This window comes from Adiantum capillus-veneris, chromosome 17, assembly GCF_014529385.1.
Source record: "Adiantum capillus-veneris isolate H3 chromosome 17, ASM1452938v2, whole genome shotgun sequence".
In the NCBI taxonomy this organism is placed as follows: Eukaryota; Viridiplantae; Streptophyta; class Polypodiopsida; order Polypodiales; family Pteridaceae; genus Adiantum; species Adiantum capillus-veneris.
In genome coordinates, this window is record NC_140947.1 from 62,729,284 (window position 1) to 62,741,819 (window position 12,536).

The 12,536-nt window shown below is 40.9% G+C and overlaps 1 pseudogene; it reads left to right on the forward strand.

Annotated features, from left to right (window-relative positions):
- Positions 1-8,604: 8,604 nt before the first annotated feature.
- LOC147437367 (uncharacterized) lies at positions 8,605-9,463 on the forward strand (annotated as a pseudogene).
- Positions 9,464-12,536: the final 3,073 nt, after the last annotated feature.

Here is a 12,536-nt window from a genome sequence, read left to right on the forward strand (position 1 = left end):
TTTAGTTGCATTTGTTAATTACCTAAAGCTCTCACAAAAGGGGAAAGGGGGACACATGTCAGAAGGCTATCACTTATGCTGCTTAATTTTCATTGGCTAAGCCTGGGGAGGTCCAATAGGATGTGAGCATGAGCAAATAGCAAGGAGGGTCGACCAAGAGAGAGAGGGGGCTGATTTTTCAAAGGCATTATCCACACACACTCACACAAAACTCATGTGTGAAGCAAGAAGACTCTCGCTCTCCTTTTCAAGCTTTAATGAAAAGCTTACCACCTACTCCAAGCTTGTGAGAAGGGAGGCCTACACCAACAACTCTTGGCTTTGTGATGCAAATCCAACCAAGAGCCAAGCTTCAATGCATGCTCATCTCGTCTACCATGCTAATTACTAAGCTAAGCTATGCTAATATGAGTGATTATGTGAGGATATGTACATATTTCTCGTAAGAATACTCCTTCTTCCTCTCAATCTACTCTCATACCCCGATAGCTCTCACCATCTTCGAAGGTGTGTGAGGTCTTGGGTCTGAGACCATGAGGGAATTGATGTTTTTTTTTATAAGTGTTTTGCTTAGTGCATGAAGTTTCCATCTTCATTGCACTAGCTAGTATTGAAGGAACACAAAGAATTGTATTGTAAAATGTCGCTCTTGATGGGAGAAACCATAATACAAAGGCTTTTGGAGGGGGGGACCGGCTCCAATCCGGTCCTAAACTTTGTCATTAGCTTAATTTCTCTCTCTTTTGAAGTATTGTTCATGCTATCTAACTAGGTGTTATACTTTTTGTTGCTCTCTCCACCCAACCACTCTTGTTATTCTCATTAGGAGTCTATTCTAATGAAATGCTCACTATGTTTATGCTAAATTCCACTACACACAAGTTACTAGGTCATTAAATGTTACATGGGATGCAAACCCAACCAAGAGCCAAGCTTCAATGGCATGATCATCTCCTCTACCATGCTAATTAATAAGCTAAGCTATGCTATTAGAGTGATTATGTGAGGAGGGTACTTCTTTCTCGTAAGATACACCTTCTTCCTCTCAATCTCTCCTCATGCCCTGCTAGCTCTCACCATTTTTGAAGGTGTGTGAGGTCTTGGGACTGAGGCTGGGGACACTAGGTGTGTTTTTCAAGCTTAATTTGGTGTATGAAGCTTCCATATTCATTACACCAATTAGTTTTATCAAGGAACACAAAGATTGTATTGTACAAAAGTCTCCTTTGATGGGAGAAGCTATAATACAAAGCCTTTATGGAGGGGGGACTGGCTCCATGTAAATCTGATCCTCAATTGTTGTCAATTGTTCTATTTTTCTCTCTTTTCAATTATTGTCAATGCCAAATTAGCTAGGTGTAAATTGCTATGTTGCTTTCTCAAATTAAGTACTCTCTCTTTGCTCATTAGGAATTTGTTCTTAATAAAATGCTCACTGTGTTATCAATTTCTGCTATACATAAGTTATTAGTGCATTAAATGTTACAAAGAAGAAAGATGCAAAGGTGGGAGTTTGTGTTTCTTCCCTTCTAGAGCAAAGTGAAAGTTGTCGATTCATTTATGCTCCCTTGTGTAGCCTTCAATGGTCTATTGCTTAAGCTATCCAAATGCAAGTGGAAAGAGTTTCTAAAAGTGGCAAAAAGATTTTTATGTAAAAACAACACTAAAGACTCAACACGCTATGTATGGGATTCCCTTGCGAGACCTATAGACCAAGGTTGTATCGGGATCCTTAACCCTGGTACTCATGCGGAGCCCCCATGTGCAGAGTTTGTGATTGCATTTCCAAAGCAAGAACATACATGGGCCATTATGACAAAGGCCATGATGGACAAGACCGAGCTAGTTTGGAAGTGCAACAGAGCAATAGAGGCCTTGGAATGGGGAGACATAACAAGGTACTTTGACAACTCTATAGCTCACTGAACTCCTTGGCTTTCTAAGGTAGGAAGCGTCCTTTTGAACCCATTCTAGAGGTGCAAATACAAATTCGAGGGGAAAGCTTGACAGTGGTCCACGAATAGAAATTTCTTAAAATCGCAAACCAAGGACGTTGGAGAGGGGGAATGGACACACCTGAAAGCACACTACAAGTGCCTCTTTATATCCCACGATACTCATAGCACCCCACTCTCTCAGAATCAGCTTCAAAACAACTCACTTCCCAATAGAAAATTATCATTTTCACATGCACCATCGCACACACACTCTCACTAAGAGCACACCCTCACTTGCTTGCACACCGTCAACACCACACACTCACACTTGTCGAGATCAACGACCCACACACATTTCATAACTCAATTCAATGAAAGTACTACTGCCACACACAACACACCTCTCTCTCTCTCTCTCTCTCTCTCTCTCTCTCTCTCTCTCTACACAAAAAATGGCCCCAAAGGAACACCTGCTCACACACACCAGCACCACAACATGAAAGGAGAAGAATTAGAGAAGGGGACAAGGGAAATGATACTTGAGAAATGAACTATGGAAGCTTGATCTTTGCAAACATGCAAACAACCTCTTACACTTGATGATACACCGTCTTGGTTGCCGGGCCAAAATCTCCATGGGCCAAAAAAGGCCCTATGCAATATCAAAAGGTTCCCCTTGGGGGGGGGGGGGGGGGGGGGGGGGGTTGTAGTTATTTTTTGGTAACTCATTTCCCATTGGACAAGTAGAGCTTGGTCTGCTATTTGGGCTTACATTGACCTCATTCCACTACAAGAAGTATTGCACAAGCTATTTTGCCATTTTGTGCAGAATTTTGGTAAGTTTCATTTTTTTCATAACAGGTCTCTTACAATCTTCTACGGTTTGTGCTATATAGCACATGTTGTTCCTGCCTTGTTTCTCCTCTTTTGGGGCAATTTTCACATCAAGTGCAGGCATTCTCCATGGCTGACAACAACACAGATGTGTTCAAGGTGTTTGTTGTTGAGGACAGATTGGATGGGGACAATTACCATATGCGGGCTTACATGATGTAGCATGTCCTTGTGTCAAAGAGTGTTTGGAACATTGTGCAGGGAATTGATGTATGTCCTGGTTCTGTGGATACAAGCGATGTTGAGGATGCCGTTTGGAACATTGTGCAGGGAATTGATGTATGTCCTGGTTCTGTGGATACAAGTGATGTTGAGGATGCTGCAAGGATTACTACTGTTAGAGCTGTTTTGCCTACGATTGAGCAAGCTCATTGGGATGTAAGAGATGTGTAGGCTCATGCATTGATCACATTGTCTATGAAGTGCACTATTACTCCTCACATTCATTCATTCAACAAAATGTGCAAAGCAGGCTTGGGATATTCTAGTTGGTCTTTATGTGAGTTGCAATGAGGCAAAAAATGCATTGTGATGTAAAGAGTTGGAGTCAAAGAATATGCATGAGGAAGATGAAATGGACACTTTCCTTGCTAGTATGAAGGATATAAATGAGCAACTTATTTTTGTAGGCGAAGTCATTTATGACAGTTCCCTTGTGCAGATTGTTCTTGATGCTTTGCTAGATTCTTACCAAAATTTTGCTAGTACTTGGAGACTTATGACCCAAGGAAATCTTGAAGTTGTCAAGTTTGATGCATTATGCACATTATTGTTGCAAGAGTCACTTTCTAGGAAAAAAAAATAGGGCTAAACAACATGCAGTTGAATAGGCTTTTATTGTTGCTCAAAGAAAAGGTGGTAACAACAATTTAACCACTTCTCATGGTTCTTCTACGAGTGGAAAATCTTATGTTACTAATGCTTCTACGGGCAACACTTCGGTTAGGAATTTTGGTGATAAGGGCAAAAAGAAGAGGTGTTGCCATTATTGTAAATCTAATGATCACTTGATCAAGAAGTGTCCAAAATTGAAGGCAAAAGAGGCTAAGAAGAAACAGGCTAGATCAACTACAGGGTCCAATACAAGTGCAGCTATTGTAGAGTCCTCTGTGAAAGGAGATTGTGATGTTAATGTAGGTGCATAGTGGGCTTTTAGTGTAGAGTGTACTTATGATCATGTTGTCCATGATGCATGCATGTCAATTGCTACAGATTCACATGTGAGGTATTTTGATAGTGGTGCTACAAAGCACATTACCTCACATCATGATTTGTTTACATCTCTTGAGTCTGTACTCATGGGAATATTGTCACTTGTGCCAACAATGCCTCTTATCTGGTTCACGAAGTTGGAAAGATTGTGCTTACGATTGCAAATGGTAGTTCTTTCACACTTCTTGATGCATTGTATGTACTGGGATCAAGAAGAATCTTTTATTTGTATCTGCACTTGCTAGACTTTGACTTGTAGTCAAATTTGTGATGACAGATGTACAATACATGATCTCAATTTCGGTGTTGAAATTGTTGAATCTAGCATTTTATGCCATGGGTTGTATAACCTCACTTTGTATGAGAAGTGTGGGCAGAATTTTGCAAATGCAGTTGTGGATTCTAAGGCTTATTCACATGAAAAACTTTGGCATGCACGTTTTGGGCATCTGAATTTTGTCAATTTGTTGCGTTTGCAAAAATCTGATATGGTTGCTTCTTTGCCGCCTCTCAAAGCACCTATCAAAAATGTTTGTGAAGACTGTATTTTGGGTAAGATGCAACGTTCAAAGTTTCCGAGAATGGTTGGGCTGGTTGTTTTGACACGTGAGTGTCCACGAGTGGTTTTTGTTTCATTCTCGGTAGTTCATGTATATCATGATTGAGTAAGAAGCAACTTATCATGGCCACTTCTACTTGTGACATTGAGTACATGGCAGTCTTCACAGCTACGATTGAGTGTGTATGGCTCAAACCCCTTATGGCCGATTTGGGTGTTGGATAGGACACTGCCAACACTATCTACGCTGACAGTCATAGTGCATTGGCAGTTGCAAGGAACCCAATTTTTCATGCTCGTACAAAGCACATTGAGGTGCATTACCACTATGTCACGGAGAGACTCTTAGTAGGAGAGACCAACTTGGCTTATGTGCCAACACAAGACAACCTTGCAGACCTTTTCACAAAGGCATTCTCTCGTGAGAAATTTGAAGCTTTTCGCAAAGCTTTGGGCTTACTCCCCTTTGTGGATTGATCATGTCCTCATAGGACATGGCACTTCCTTATACTTTATGTGCCGACTCTTGTTCACCGCATCACTCCCAAGGGGGATTTGTTACCATGTACATGTGATAGTGATGTGTGTGAACACACTTAGGACCGTCGGGGTATTTTTCCCCTCACTAGGAGGTTTTCCCCCCCATGCATTGTATATACGCCCATCATTCAAGGGCTATCATATCTTTCCATCGCATACTATAAGTAATACACTCTTTGTTGTCTGCCTTGAGCTTCCTTCGTCTTCTCCAAGCTGTGTGTGTTTTCCTACAACCCTAATTCCAACACACAACACCACCCACATGTGCTCAAATTCGCCATGCACCGTGCCTTGAGCATTAGCCAAATAGGCCCACAAGGGAGGGGGAGAGCTCCTTTGGAGCTCCCTCTCTCTACATCATCATATGCCATGAATCATGTAAAATCAGCTGGAGGGTGTCCATCGTCCAACAACACAACATTCATCGTTTCCCAAAACATGGTTTGTGCCGTGTGTCTTCTTCTTTCATCTTACAAATGGAAATTGTTTGCATCTCTTGAATCCTGCATAGACAAATGATTAATCAATGTCACTAAGGAAAGAACATGTGGTCATGTTTGCATAGGGCTTATATAGGATCATAGACATGTGCTGCCATTGTTGTCCACCCCACCACTCTTCACACGCGATTGAAGAAAACCCAACTCCTTTGCAAGTCCCCCATCTTGTCGCATTCTATTTACCAGCTCTACTCCAAAACCGGGACCATTGATCGACATTTTGAATGGCATCTTGTTGTGGGGTCTGTGGATTGTCCTAGAAATAACATGCTGTGGGAAAACTTATACCCTCAACTATTCTTTAACCAAAGCAATTATGACTCTGCTCTGAATCCAATCGGTGTAGAAGTGACCTCTCTCATCAAGTGTTTGAACCTAGTAATAATAGCACATACATGGAGGTCAGGTAAAAATTTGTGAAACATCTTCAAAGTTGGGATGCTGAAATATCACCTTTGTGTATGGATCAATAGTCGCATCTCCTCCAATATTGAGAGAAGCTCATTACTATTCAGTGGCTCCCCATTTTCTCAAAAAAATGCTCCGCTTTGCAAGATTCCATTGCAAATGCCTAGGTCCAATCGTAGGTGATTCAATCACCACCCGAGAAACAAGTTCTCTTGTCTGTTGTATTGCCGATCGCAAAATTCCTTTTGTGACAGGATGGTCATGTTTTTTGATGTGGATGAACAAGCACCTCCATTATTTCTCAACGAGCAAGTAGTAGACAATGCAAGAACATTCTCAAAGTAAAATTGGACTTTGACCACAGTGGAAGCACCTTAGAGTTTCCTTTTTTGACCTCATTAGGGAATTTGGGAGGTCATTTGGAGGGCCTTCTAAGAAAATAATTTTTTTTTGCCTTCTCTATCTAGAAAATTTGTGTGGTGAAAGAAAATGTATCCTCATCAACCGTTCAAAAAGTGTACTTCAAAGTGGATTCTTTTGACAGAGTCATAACAGCCGTAATGATTGATGGAATGTCCCTTTTTAGTTATATTGAATGCACCTGATCATATAGGAAAGAATTTCTTTCCCATACGATGTATGCAGTAGGTAGTCTAGGGAGTAATGGCACTATACTCTTTCGTTTCTTGATTTTCTTGATTGTGTATTCATGGCTCTTCATCCACCACCTCAAACCTTCTCACTAAACGTCATAAATATCATCTACATTTTGATTTGAGTCCTAAATATGAGCCTTTATGCAAGCAAAGTAAAACAAACACAACATTAACACAAACGAAGAAAGTCGAGACTCAGAGTAGAAGGAGCAAACCACGTAGATTTATGGACAAATGTCTCCCTCTATCCTTTGAATCCTATGACCAATGCCTCATTGCATTTGTAAATCTGACTACTTTATTGACCTTTGCAGGTGACAGACAGAATGGTTTACTTGGCTACTGCAAAGCTCTAATTGGGAAACCAAAAATTCAAATAAGCATGGTTCACCATCAAGAAAATGAGATTATACGACTTTCTACTTTGCATTGTGAGGACCAAAAAACCCTTTTGCAGTGCACACAAGAAACACAGATATTTCAAGAAAAAGTGTGTAACTTACGGAGGAAAGATACAAGCTTAGGTGCCTTTGTGTGAAAGAAGCCTACTACGAAATCTTGAAACCTTGAAGGTTGGCTCTGGAGGTCTCAAGAAAATAATACAAGCATTGAGGTCAGGATTGTGAACCTTTTAGTTTATTTCAACTATACATTGTTTTTTCTTATGCCTGTTATATTTTCTATGTAGACATGCTATATATCCAAACAAAGAAAACATAGATTCAAAGGCGAATCTAGGAAAGCAGTTGAAGCCTTTGATAACAAGTGGTCTCGAAAAGGATATAATGCATGTCAAAAAGTATAAGGTTTTGCAGCGTGATGTTGTTGACCATTTTATTACAAAGAGTGTAGTGCCTGCAAGTAAAATGCAGGGCACACTTGACTCCCTTGGTGTGAGTAAGAGAGGGTACTTAGCTATTCAGCAGTCTATCTCCTCCATTTTTGTGAAGAATGGAATAAACTCTAAACTTCTACCAACAACAGCAAGTGTTTGGAAAGAGGGACTTCAACACAACCATGCACAGACATATTTCATTGGATGTCTCTTTCATATTTATGGTATTTATAGATCTCAAGGAACAACTGTAACCTACGATGAGTACAACAATATCTTCATGGACCTCACTTTGTTGCAAACTTGAATGGTTGAGTTCTACAATGTAACATTTGAAGAGACAAGTGGTGTTTGCATTTTGTTTTGAAGCTAGATGAGTGTGAGATCTTCAAAGAGAAGAAGCTAGAACGAGTTACAATAACATTGATGAATAGGGATTTTTCAAAATGCCCCACTGATGATCCTTCATACTCTGAATGTTCAATCAGAAACAAACATACAATGGCTTGGTGCTTTTCAGGTATTCCATTTCCACTTTCCCTTCAGGTTTGGTGAGCTGTCTTGAGATTAAATTTAGATTTACTTTTACGTCTCATACGGATTTAATCTTGAAGGTAAAGAAAGAAGACCACGACATTTTATATTGGGTGTTCCATCAAACCCTTACCCTTGATATCATTGACAAACAAATGAATCAAGGAAAGGTGTTGGTTGTCAATGGGAGGGGAGAATTTCAGGTCCGATGGCATCTTGAAGGTGACCTTAAAACATTGAAGTGTATGTATAATTGCGGAATGGGTGCTATGGTAAAGGCTCCATGCTTGTATTGTATGGAGCCTCCAAAGACGATGGACCCAAAATGGTGGAGAAAGGCACCTACTCGCCACCATGAGGATCCTAATTCCACCGAGTTCTAGATATTCCACTTGGCAATGCCCACATTTGTACAATGCATGCTCTTTGCAGAATTGTGGAGAAGTTGGTGTATCTGTACATTGGGTTTGCTTGGAAAATCAAGAACTCAAAAGAACAGAAGGTTGCGGTAGCGATGCTTGAACTAGTTTTGTCAGAGATGGGTCTCCATAGGGGCAATGCAAAAATCCATCGGGACAAGAAAAGGTCAACCAATGATAAAGATGTACCTTGCAAACCATCTATTGGTGGGGTCAAGGCACGTCATTTTTTATCAAATCCAATAGGCGTCAAAGATAAGAAGCTAACCAAGCATGGAAAGATATATCAGTCCAATTATGTCAGCAAAATTGAGTTTCAGCAATGGAAAAATCTCCATATAGCAGTGAAGGACCAGGAACCCACAACTCGCAATGCCAAGGGTGAAGTGTGGCATTCCATTCATGTGCTCTTTCAGATGTGTGACAAAGATGAGTGGACACAAAATGATCTAATCAAGTTTAAGGAGAACCTTCAGCTACTAAAGAAAGCATTTAGGTCAGCATGGACTGAAACTCAAATTACTCATTACATGGTATTGTAAATGCACCCTTTTAAATGATAAGGGCTAAAAGGTTGTTTAAATTCCTGACTTGCAGCACATCATTTTCAATCACTTACCATACTTCATTCAAAAATATGGAAACCTAGGCATATGGAACACCCAAGGCTTGGAAAAGTCTCATTACATGGCCAGGAATGCATATTTCAGACACACACGTCATGGTGGCTCTCGAGATAAGGCAAAAAGTTTGAAAGAGTTGTTCTAGTGGTTTTATCGTAGAATCCTTCATCGGCTGCAACAAAAACATATATTAGAATGTTCGGCAATGACACAAGCAATTAGGCATTTGCAACAAAGGAAACGGAAACGACTAGAGGCATCCAACAACTCCAGTGCTCGTGAAAACCAGAGAAAGTGGAGAGAGAAAATGCAATATGGTAACCATAGGTGGATCAAGAGATTTTGATTCTAGGTAACAACATGTACAAGAGATGCCTAATGAGATAATAGATACAATACAAGTCATAAGTCTCTCAACTTGATGACAGATAGTGGATATCTTTTGGCACATTACCGTTGTATCGGATCATTAAATGTTTGCCATAATCTAATAGCTCATTTGGCTTTTGTTCCCCCAAAGTGAGTGCCATTGCTGTGTATGTGTAATAATAAGCTGCACCAGTGTACCCCGGACAGTATCCAAAACATTCTATAGCAAAAACTTTATCGATGAGGATAACTTTGTCTGCATTCTGTGGTAGCATTGGTCCACCTAGGAAGCGTGAGAGCGTCTTGAGGGCGAATGTTGCAGTACTTCCTTCTTGGGACATTGCATTGTGAAATACTAGTATGGGTGCCTCACAGAGTCTGGCAAGGTATTGTCCTAGGGTTGCATCCCGTCCACGTTACTCTCTTGTCCGACGGCGAAGAAAGTCATCCTTTTTAGCAATCCATGACTGTAATTAAAAGTATGAGTGAGAGAAAGACAATGACAGCTAGATTTTTTTTGTTTGGGGGGGGGGGGGGGGGGGGGGGGGGCTTGTCATGTAGCTCTCATCTTGCATATATAAGTCATCCTTCCATAGGTCCACTAACCTCGTGGACCCTTGTGCGGGACACGTAAACTAGTCCTCTACTTCCTAAGTACTGGTTGATGGCCTGAGTTTGTTTCTAATAGCTTCGAAGGTGGCCTCATTTGGGAGCATCTCTCTATCCTTTTCTGCCTTGTCAAAGCAAAGTTTGAGGCACTCCATCAGGTTACTAGAGGTTTCCATTGCCTCGTTGTCACTGCTGTCATCAGATACAAATCCACTCCTCCCCTCTTGAAATTTGAAGAATGTGGCAAGTGCAAAGTCCCCCCTTAAAGAAACATACTTTGAATGTCATGGAGGAAAATGTATGATCTCTCACCAAATTTCAAGTCTGGCAATCCAGGAAGCGTCAATGTAGCTTGTTTCTCATTAAGCCAGAGACATCTAAGGGTAGTTTGATGTCAGATGTTTTAACTGTAAGTATTTTTCTTTGTTGCACCTCTTTAGCCTCTACCTCAAGATTAATATCCTCCTCTACCTCAAGAACCTCATTGGACTCCAAGTCCTCATCATCTTGTTCATCGATGGTAGATCCTCCTCATCCATTACCTCTGAAGGATCATTAAAGCCAGAAACATCTAAGGGTAGTTTGATGTTAGATGTTTTAACTGTAAGTATTTTTCTTTGTTGCACCTCTTTAGCCTCTACCTCAAGATTAATATCCTCCTCAATCTCAGGAACCTCATTGGACTCCAAGTCCTCATCATCTTGTTCATCGGCGGTAGATCCTCCTCATCCATTACCTCTAAAGGATCATTCAATAGACTAGCAAATAGAGAATTTAAGAATAGAAGGAACCCAAAGGATTCTTTAATTACCTTGCAATCATGTTCATGCATAGGACACCATGAGAGTCTATAGATAATAGGTAGTTGAAGGTACTTCTTGTATGACCGTCTTGTGGAATCACAATCTTTTAAGTGCACCACCACCATGTCAGCAAGAACCACCCTACCCTTGTGGACCTCAAGCTCAAAGTTGCCTCTTTCAGACTTAAGGAAATCATTGTGCTGAGCTATAAGGTCATCCAGAATGAATGGGGCATTGAAGATAGAAGAGACCTTGTCGAACATTTCAGCAGCTCCTACAGATACTGCAAAATCAAAAAGTCTTTCATCCACACATGCAAGATTTTCAACCCCTTGCTTACATTTTGTAGCTGGCTCACTGGCAGAAGAAAGATCAATGTTTCTCTTTCTGGTGCTAGTCACTTGAAGCTTCTGGCTTACGTGCACTTCCTCCTGTTCTGAAGCTTCTGAGTCATTGGGGGGTTCCTTTGTCCCCACAACATCATCTCTAAGAAATGTATCTTTAGCAAGAGCAAAGTCCACATCTCTCTTTAAAGAGCCTCTCAACAACTTAGATGGTCTCTCTTCTACTTCATGTTCACCTAAGACAATTTCTGGATCCACCCTCTACCCCTTCATTTTGTGGGATCTTAATCCTAAGAAAAACAAAATACAGGCAAAAAAATGTAAGTATTGGTCCAAGGTTGGTTGATTCAATAGTCTCTCTCTCTCTCTCTCTCTCTCTCTCTCTCTCTCTCTCTCTGACGATTGGTCTCACAGGTCATGGTTTTTTTTTTAATAATGGAGGTTACTTAGAGCAGCTCATTTTATTTGAGTTCAACTCCTCTATCTCCCTGTTTTTCTACTCCTTATATGCTCCATGATGCGCAAAGAATGATAAGCAGACCAATCCTACATTGATGCGCGCGGTAGGACAACAAATAGAGGTAGGGCTTCTCTCTCACTCTATGTTGGTCTTATTTGACTGCTTATCCCACAAACAACAATCGGCTTACAAAAAAGACCCGTCTGTGCACCATAAGTTCTCCCAAATTGTCATGGCTCTCTCTCTCTCTCTCTCTCTCTCTCTAAAGAAAAATCATAGGGATTACCTTTTCTTGGGCTTGGCATGGCAATCTTCAAGATGCTATTTTTGTGTACCTGTGTGTGTGTGTGTGTGTGTGTGTGTGTGTACGAGTTCTAATATAATTCCACTTACAAATTTTGCAATCTACCTAAGTGAAATCTCTCTCTCAACCTAGTAAAATGTGCACCACCCTCTCCCTCTCCCTCCATCTCTCTCTCTCTCTCTCTCTCTCTCTCATATCATTCATAGTACCATTGCTGACATGCATGGATAATAACTACATGCTTTACACATGTCAAACGACTAAAACTAACTAGTGGGCATTTATTGCACCATATACTTTTGATTGAGAGTCACTTTCACACTTAAATGGTTGCATAATATTCATTTGGCAGGCTTATTGTATCACCTTAGAGAGAGAGAGAGAGAGAGAGAGAGAGAGAGAGAGAGAGAGAGAGAGAGAGAGAGAGAGAGAGAGAGAGAGAGAGAGAGACGAAGAAGAGGATAGTGAAAGCATCCATTGCGAGAGACAAGGGGGGGGGGGGGGAGAGAGAGAGAGAGAGAGAGAGAGAG